This window comes from Oncorhynchus kisutch, linkage group LG2 (assembly GCF_002021735.2).
Source record: "Oncorhynchus kisutch isolate 150728-3 linkage group LG2, Okis_V2, whole genome shotgun sequence".
Classification (NCBI taxonomy): domain Eukaryota; kingdom Metazoa; phylum Chordata; class Actinopteri; order Salmoniformes; family Salmonidae; genus Oncorhynchus; species Oncorhynchus kisutch.
The window spans coordinates 80,114,251-80,124,437 of NC_034175.2; positions in this window are offsets into that span (position 1 = coordinate 80,114,251).

Genomic DNA, 10,187 nt, shown 5'->3' on the forward strand with positions numbered 1-10,187 from the left:
AACAAAATAATCAATTTAAAACAAAGGACAACTGAAATCATAACAGCAATGCCAACTGTATATGTTTGTATGCATGTATGGCACTATTACATGTATGTGTGTGTTCTTGTATGTGTTTATTTGAATGAGAGTGTGTGCATATGCATGTGTACAAATTTTATTTATTTATTTATTTATTTTACCTTTATTTAACCAGGTAGGCAAGTTGAGAACAAGTTCTCATTTACAATTGCGACCTGGCCAAGATAAAGCAAAGCAGTTCGACAGATAAAACGACACAGAGTTACACATGGGGTAAAAACAAACATACAGTCAATAATGCAGTATAAACAAGTCTATATACAATGTGAGCAAATGAGGTGAGAAGGGAGGTAAAGGCAAAAAAAGGCCATGATGGCAAAGTAAATACAATATAGCAAGTAAAATACTGGAATGGTAGTTTTGCAATGGAAGAATGTGCAAAGTAGAAATAAAAAATAATGGGGTGCAAAGGAGCAAAATAAATAAATAAATTAAAATTAAATACAGTTGGGAAAGAGGTAGTTGTTTGGGCTAAATTATAGGTGGGCTATGTACAGGTGCAGTAATCTGTGAGCTGCTCTGACAGTTGGTGCTTAAAGCTAGTGAGGGAGATAAGTGTTTCCAGTTTCAGAGATTTTTGTAGTTCGTTCCAGTCATTGGCAGCAGAGAACTGGAAGGAGAGGCGGCCAAAGAAAGAATTGGTTTTGGGGGTGACTAGAGAGATATACCTGCTGGAGCGTGTGCTACAGGTGGGAGATGCTATGGTGACCAGCGAGCTGAGATAAGGGGGGACTTTACCTAGCAGGGTCTTGTAGATGACATGGAGCCAGTGGGTTTGGCGACGAGTATGAAGCGAGGGCCAGCCAACAAGAGCGTACAGGTCGCAATGGTGGGTAGTATATGGGGCTTTGGTGATAAAACGGATTGCACTGTGATAGACTGCATCCAATTTGTTGAGTAGGGTATTGGAGGCTATTTTGTAAATGACATCGCCAAAGTCGAGGATTGGTAGGATGGTCAGTTTTACAAGGGTATGTTTGGCAGCATGAGTGAAGGATGCTTTGTTGCGAAATAGGAAGCCAATTCTAGATTTAACTTTGGATTGGAGATGTTTGATATGGGTCTGGAAGGAGAGTTTACAATCTAACCAGACACCTAAGTATTTGTAGTTGTCCACGTATTCTAAGTCAGAGCCGTCCAGAGTAGTGATGTTGGACAGGCGGGTAGGTGCAGGTAGCGATCGGTTGAAGAGCATGCATTTAGTTTTACTTGTATTTAAGAGCAATTGGAGGCCACGGAAGGAGAGTTGTATGGCATAGAAACTTGCATGGAGGGTTGTTAACACAGTGTCCAAAGAAGGGCCGGAAGTATACAGAATGGTGTCGTCTGCGTAGAGGTGGATCAGGGACTCACCAGCAGCAAGAGCGACCTCATTGATGTATACAGAGAAGAGAGTCGGTCCAAGAATTGAACCCTGTGGCACCCCCATAGAGACTGCCAGAGGTCCGGACAGCAGACCCTCCGATTTGACACACTGAATTCTATCAGAGAAGTAGTTGGTGAACCAGGCGAGGCAATCATTTGAGAAACCAAGGCTGTCGAGTCTGCCGATGAGGATATGGTGATTGACAGAGTCGAAAGCCTTGGCCAGATCAATGAATACGGCTGCACAGTAATGTTTCTTATCGATGGCGGTTAAGATATCGTTTAGGACCTTGAGCGTGGCTGAGGTGCACCCATGACCAGCTCTGAAACCAGATTGCATAGCAGAGAAGGTATGGTGAGATTCGAAATGGTCGGTAATCTGTTTGTTGACTTGGCTTTCGAAGACCTTAGAAAGGCACGGTAGGATAGATATAGGTCTGTAGCAGTTTGGGTCAAGAGTGTCCCCCCCTTTGAAGAGGGGGATGACCGCAGCTGCTTTCCAATCTTTGGGAATCTCAGACGACACGAAAGAGAGGTTGAACAGGCTAGTAATAGGGGTGGCAACAATTTCGGCAGCTAATTTTAGAAAGAAAGGGTCCAGATTGTCTAGCCCGGCTGATTTGTAGGGGTCCAGATTTTGCAGCTCTTTCAGAACATCAGCTGAATGGATTTGGGAGAAGGAGAAATGGGGAAGGCTTGGGCGAGTTGCTGTTGGGGGTGCAGTGCTGTTGTCCGGGGTAGGAGTAGCCAGGTGGAAAGCATGGCCAGCCGTAGAAAAATGCTTATTGAAATTCTCAATTATGGTGGATTTATCAGTGGTGACAGTGTTTCCTATCTTCAGTGCAGTGGGCAGCTGGGAGGAGGTGTTCTTATTCTCCATGGACTTTACAGTGTCCCAGAACTTTTTTGAGTTAGTGTTGCAGGAAGCAAATTTCTGCTTGAAAAAGCTAGCCTTGGCTTTTCTAACTGCCTGTGTATAATGATTTCTAGCTTCCCTGAACAGCTGCATATCACGGGGGCTGTTCGATGCTAATGCAGAACGCCATAGGATGTTTTTGTGTTGGTTAAGGGCAGTCAGGTCTGGGGAGAACCAAGGGCTATATCTGTTCCTGGTTCTAAATTTCTTAAATGGGGCATGTTTATTTAAGATGGTTAGGAAGGCATTTTTAAAAAATATCCAGGCATCCTCTACTGACGGGATGAGATCAATATCCTTCCAGGATACCCCGGCCAGGTCGATTAGAAAGGCCTGCTCGCAGAAGTGTTTCAGGGAGCGTTTTACAGTGATGAGTGGAGGTCGTTTGACCGCTGACCCATTACGGATGCAGGCAATGAGGCAGTGATCGCTGAGATCTTGGTTGAAGACAGCAGAGGTGTATTTAGAGGGGAAGTTGGTTAGGATGATATCTATGAGGGTGCCCGTGTTTAAGGTTTTGGGGAGGTACCTGGTAGGTTCATTGATTATTTGTGTGAGATTGAGGGCATCTAGTTTAGATTGTAGGATGGCTGGGGTGTTAAGCATGTTCCAGTTTAGGTCGCCTAGCAGCACGAACTCTGAAGATAGATGGGGGGCAATCAGTTCACATATGGTGTCCAGAGCACAGCTGGGGGCAGAGGGTGGTCTATAGCAGGCGGCAACGGTGAGAGACTTGTTTTTAGAGAGGTGGATTTTTAAAAGTAGAAGTTCAAATTGTTTGGGTACAGACCTGGATAGTAGGACAGAACTCTGCAGGCTATCTTTGCAGTAGATTGCAACACCGCCCCCTTTGGCAGTTCTATCTTGTCTGAAAATGTTGTAGTTTGGAATTAAAATGTCTGAGTTTTTGGTGGTCTTCCTAAGCCAGGATTCAGACACAGCTAGAACATCCGGGTTGGCAGAGTGTGCTAAAGCAGTGAATAGAACAAACTTAGGGAGGAGGCTTCTAATGTTAACATGCATGAAACCAAGGCTATTACGGTTACAGAAGTCGTCAAAAGAGAGCGCCTGGGGAATAGGAGTGGAGCTAGGCACTGCAGGGCCTGGATTCACCTCTACATCGCCAGAGGAACATAGGAGGAGTAGAATAAGGGTACGGCTAAAAGCTATGAGAATTGGTCGTCTAGAACGTCTGGAACATAGAGTAAAAGGAGGTTTCTGGGGGCGATAAAATAGCATCAAGGTATAATGTACAGACAAATGTATGGTAGGATGTGAATACAGTGGAGGTAAACCTAGGTATTGAGTGATGAAGAGAGAGATATTGTCTCTAGAAACATCGTTGAAACCAGGAGATGTCATTGCATGTGTGGGTGGTGGAACTAATAGGTTGGATAAGGTATAGTGAGCAGGACTAGAGGCTCTACAGTGAAAAATACCTGCACGGCATCAGCCTCAGGTAAACCGGATTAGTTGTAAAAACTCTGCCACTTAGTGTCATTCAAATGTACTTTCATTATGTTTTATTTAGACCTTTTTCCCCCTTTATCTTTTGTCCATCATTCCCTCTCTCACACAGCAACTCCACTCCCACTTGTCTCCAATTCCACATCCCAACCCTCAGCTTCCCTCAGCCCATCCCATCTACAGTGGGGCAAAAAAGAATTTAGTAAGCCACCAATTGTGCAAGTTCTCCCACTAAAAAAGATGAGAGTAATTTTCATCATAGGTACACTTCAACTATGACAGACAAAATGAGAGCGAAAAAATCCAGAAAATCACATTGTAGGATTTTTTATGAATTTATTTGCAAATTATGGTGGAAAATAAGTATTTGGTCAATAACAAAAGTTTATCTCAATACTTTTTTATATACCCTTTGTTGGCAATGACAGAGATCTTCACAAGGTTTTCACACACTGTTGCTGGTATTTTGGCCCATTCCTCCATGCAAATCCCCTCTAGAGCAGTGATGTTTTGGGGCTGTTGCTGGGCAACATGGACTTTCAACTCCCTCCAAAGATTTTCTATGGGGTTGAGATCTGGAGACTGGCTAGACCAATCCAGGACCTTGAAATGCTTCTTACGAAGCTACTTCTTCGTTGCCCGGGCGGTGTATTTGGGATCATTGTTATGCTGAAAGACCCAGCCATATTTCATCTTCAATGCCCTTGCTGATGGAAGGAGGTTTTCACTCAAAATCTCACGATACATGGCCCCATTCATTCTTTCCTTTACACGGATCAGTCGTCCTGGTCCCTTTGCAGAGAAACAGCCCCAAAGCATGATGTCTCAACCCCCATGCTTCACAGTAGGTATGGTGTTCTTTGGAAGCAACTCAGCATTCTTTGTCCTCCAAACACGACGAGTTGAGTTTTTACCAAAAAGTTATATTTTGGTTTCATCTGACCATATGACTTTCTCCCAATCTTCTTCTGGATCATCCAAATGCTCTCTAGCAAACTTCAGACGGGCCTGGACATGTACTGGCTTAAGCAGGGGGACACGTCAATCACTGCAGGATTTGAGTCCCTGGCGGCGTAGTGTGTTACTGATGGTAGGCTTTGTTACTTTGGTCCCAGCTCTCTGCAGGTCATTCACTAGGTCCCGCCGTGTGGTTATGGGATTTTTGTGATCATTTTGACCCCAAAGGGTGAGATCTTGCGTGGAGCCCCAGATCGAGGGAGATTATCAGTGGTCTTGTATGTCTTCCATTTCCTAATAATTGCTCCCACAGTTGATTTCTTCAAACCAAGCTGCTTACCTATTGCAGATTCAGTCTTCCCAGCCTGGTGCAGGTCTACAATTTTGTTTCTGGTGTCCTTTGACAGCTCTTTGGTCTTGGCCATAGTGGAGTTTGGAGTGTGACTGTTTGAGGTTGTGGACAGGTGTATTTTATACTGATAACAAGTTCAAACAGGTGCCATTAATACAGGTAACAAGTGGAGGACAGAGGAGCCTCTTAAAGAAGTTACAGGTCTGTGAGAGCCAGAAATCTTGCTTGTTTGTAGGTGACCAAATACTTATTTTCCACCATAATTTGCAAATAAATTCATAAAAAATCCTACAATATGATTTTCTGGAGAATTTTTTTAATCAGTTTGTCTGTCATAGTTGAAGTGTACCTATGATGAAAATTACAGGCCTCTCTCATCTTTTTAAGTGGGAGAACATGCACAATTGGTGGCTGACTAAATACTTTTTTGCCCCACTGTATCTCTGCTAGCCACCCACTTCGTGTTTCTATGCAACACATATCTTTCATTTATGCTATGATGTTTAACGTACAATTTCAGTCTATCTAATCGAATAGAATCTACAGATTGCGTGTTGAAGATAAATACTTTTACTAAGAGTATTATTAGTATATTAGTAATTGACTGACCCGGTCTCTCCAGATCACCCAACAGTACTATTTCTAGGGTCAATTTTAGATCAATGCTAAGCATTTTCAGCCATTTCTGAACCTGAGACCAGAAACAGGCTACCTATTATATACCAAAATACCAAAATAAATGGTCTACTGATTCTGTATCCTCACAACAAAATCTGCAGAGCTTTGATGATATTATGCCCCAAATATTCAACATTTTGTTGGTGGAATTCTATATAATAATTTTAGCTGAAAAGCACGAAGTCTTGAATCTTACGTTGTTTAATATATCAACTCATACACCCTGTACCATGGAATCTGTACATCAAAAATCTCTTCCCAACTATTTTGCAATCTGTATGGCACAGTTGTCATCATCCTGGTCCTCAAATTAAACTGGTATACTTTCCTATTTATGCTATTTTAATTCCTCTGTCAGTTTTGATCCTTTATATTGGGCAGACAGACCAGTTGGCTACTTCCTCCCGCTGCCACCCGCCTCCTTCATTTTTGGTAAAATGCTGTAATCAATTGGTTGTACTCTTGGATTGAGCAGACGTTCCCGTACAATTCTGATAACTCCATGAAGGACATAACTCTACCATTACAATTTACAATATCTTAAGAACAAAAACCCTTTTCAAACATCTTTCCCATAAATACAGGTATTTTATCAACCAGCACATTTAAGTTCAGCCATAATATTTGTTCTATCTTTCCAGGGGGATGAAATTGAAATTGTAGCCAGCTCTGCAATGCTTGTTTAAAAAAGACAGATACTTTGAAAAAGTATCATTTTCAAGTAATCGAAAATGAGACATGGCAATCTGCAAAAAGGCAAAAAGGCAATTTTTAAACAATGGATGAGCTTTTCTTATTAATCTACTTGAGATCCATGTAGGGTTCAAATAAAACTTTTGAATGAGTGAAGCTTTTAGAGAGAGGTTTAATGCTTTTACATTTAATAATCTCAACCCACTCAATTCATATTCATTATATAGATAGGCTTGTTTTATTTTGTCTGGTTTAGCATCCCGGATAAAGCAAAATATTTTTTGCTCATATGATTTGAAAAACAAATCATCAGGAGTAGACAGCGCCATAAGTAAGTGAGTAAACTGAGATATGACTAAGGAGTTAATCAGGGCAATTTTTCAATAAATAGACAGGTATTTACCTCTCTATGGTTGCAGGATCTTGTCTATTTTTACAAGTTTTCTATTGAAATTCATTGTGGAGTGCTTATTTATATATTTTGTGATATGAATACCGAGTATGTCTACTTCACCATCAGCCCATTTTATAGGTAACGTTCAAGGTAATGTAAAAGTTGTATTTTTTAAGGATCCAATACTTAATATTATACACATCATAATTAGGTTTTAGTCCAGAGAGTACAGAAAAGTTATCTATATCTTTAATGAGACATTGCAGGGATCTAGCTTGCGGACTTAACATAAAACTTGAGTCATCGGCATACATGGACACCTTTGTTTTTAAGCCTTGGATTTCTAATCCTCTAATGTTGTTATTGGATCTGATTTTAATAGCTAGCATTTCGATGGTGATAACGAATGGATATGGTGACAGCGGACACCCTTGTTTATCTCCTCTTGACAATTCAAAACTCTGAGAAGTAGCCATTATTTACTATTTTACACCTAGGGTTGCTATACATTATTTTTACCCATTTTAAAAGAGAATTCCCAAAATTGAACAAATCCAGGCATTGAAAATAAAATCCAGTCTTACTTTATCAAATGCCTTTTCAAAATCTGCTATAAATACCATTATTGGCTTCTTATATATTTCATGATGTTCTATTATTTCTAGTATTTGTCGTATATTATCTCCAATGTATCGCCCATGTAAAAAACCTGTCTGATCAGGATGAACAATACCTGGTAAAACCCTTTTAATTCTGAGTGCTATGCATTTTGCATCACAATATTGAAATGTAAGGGGCCTCAAGTTTTTTAGATAGACTGGGTCTTTATATTTGCCATCTGGGTCTTGTTTTAATAATAGAGAAATCAGACCTTCCTGCTGAGTACCTGACCGACTACCATTTCTATAGGAGTAGTTAAAACAATCTAACAATGGAGCGTTTAGTATATCAAAAAAATACTTGATATACCTCTACCGGTATGCCATCAAGCCCTGGGGTTTTTCCAGACTGAAATGATTTAATAGCCTCAAAAAGTTATTCCTCTGTAATTTGGCCTTCGCACTGATCTTTCTGTACATTTGTTAGTTTTCCATTTTTATATTATTTGTAAAGAATTCCATACAGTAATCTTCATTCAGTGGGAGAGGATGAGATAGAAAAGAGAACATCTGCCTAAAATTATTAGCTTCCTCTTTTAAAATATCATGAAGGAAATCATAGATGGCTCCATCTTCAGTAACGAGTTTCTGCAAATAATTTTTGTTAGTGTTCCTGTATTGGAGATTCAGGAAGAATTTTGTGCATTTTCCTCCATATTCCATCCAGTTTGCTTTATTTTTGTAATAGATTACATTAGATCGTTCTTGAATAAGTTCCTCAAGTTCTTTTTGTTTTCCCTTCCCCCCATTTTGTATCTCTAGTATCGTTTTTATTGCTATCTACCTGTACTATTAGTTCATTGATTTCCCTTGTTAGTCTTGTTTCTTTAGCCAGAAACTGCTTTTATTATTGATGAATATTGAATGACCCCTGAAGGTACATTTAAAGGTATCCCAAACAATAAGGGTATTTGCAGAACCTACAGTCGTATGAAAAAGTTTGGGCAGCCCCTCATATTTCAGTAGTGAAATGAGGTTAATTGGATTAACAGAAAATGTGCAATATGCGTCAAAACAAAATTAGACAGGTGCATAAATTTGGGCACCCCAATAGAAAAATCACATCAATATTGAGTAGAGCCTCCTTTTGCTAAAATAACAGCCTCTAGATGCTTCCCATAGCCTCTAATGAGTGTCTGGATTCTGGATGAAGGTATTTTGGACCATTCCTCCTTACAAAACATCTCCAGTTCAGTTAGGTTTGATGGTTGCCGAGCATGGACAGCCCGCTTCAAATCATCCCACAGATTCTCAATGATATTCAGGTCTGGGGACTGGGATGGCCATTCCTGAACATTGTACTTGTTCCTCTGCATAAATGCCCAGGTAGATTTTGAGCAGTGTTTTGGGTCATTGTCTTGTTGAAATATCCAGCCCTGGCGTAACTTCAACTTTGTGACTGATTCTTCAACATTATTCCCAAGAATCTGCTGATATTGAGTGGAATCCATGCGACCCTCAGCTTTAACAAGATTCCCAGTACCGGCACTGGCCACACAGCCCCACAGCATGATGGAACCCCCACCAAATTTTACTGTGGGTAGCAAGTGTTTTTCTTGGAACGCAGTGTTCTTTTGCCCGCCATGCATAACGTCCCTTGTTATGACCAAATAACGCAATCTTTGTTTCATCAGTCCACAGCACCTTATTCCAAAATGAAGCTGGCTTGTCCAGGTATGCGTTTGCATACCTCAAGAGACTCTGTTTGTGGCGTGTGTGCAGAAAAGGCTTCTTCCGCATCACTCTCCCATACAGCTTCTCCTTGTGCAAAGTGCGCTGAATTGTTGAACGATGCACAGTGACACCATCTGCAGCAAGATGATGTTGTAGGTCTCTGGAGGTGGTCTGTGAGCTGTTTTTGACCGTTCTCACCATCCTTCGCCTTTGCCTCTCCGCTTTTTACTTGGCCTGCCACTTCTGGCCTTAACAAGAACTGTGCCTGTGGTCTTCCATTTCCTCACTATGTTCCTCACAGTGGACACTGACAGCTTAAATCTCTGCGATAGCTTTTTGTAGCCTTCCTCTAAACCATAATGTTGAACAATCTTTGTTTTCAGGTCATTTGATAGTTGTTTTGAGGCCCCCCATGTTGCCACTCTTCAGAGGAGAGTCAAAGAGAACAACAACTTGCAAGTGGCCACCTTAAATACCTTTTCTCATGATTTTATGCACTTGTCTATAAAGGTCAAGGATTAATGAGCTCACCAAACCAATTGTGTGTTCCAATTAATCCGTGCTAAGTAGTTACAGGTATTCAAATCAACAGAATGACAAGGGTGCCTACATTTTTGCATAGCCTATTTTTCACATCTGATTTAATTTCATACAACTTAATATTGCTACACTAAAATTCTTGTCTGGACAATAACCCAGTACTCAGCTTTTATTAGAAAATGAATGGCATGCCACTGTGATCATTTTCTGTGACGACAGAGTAAATTATTATGCAGCCTCAGAGGGGTGCCCAAACATTTTCATACGACTGTATATTATACTGGAAAAATGCAGTTATAAATGATTTTGTCTTAGTTAAAAAATAAGTTGTCCTCCAGTAAACTTTGATTACATTTCCAATATCCCCGTCCACGTGGAAAATCTTTAAGAGTTATGTGAATGCCAATTAGA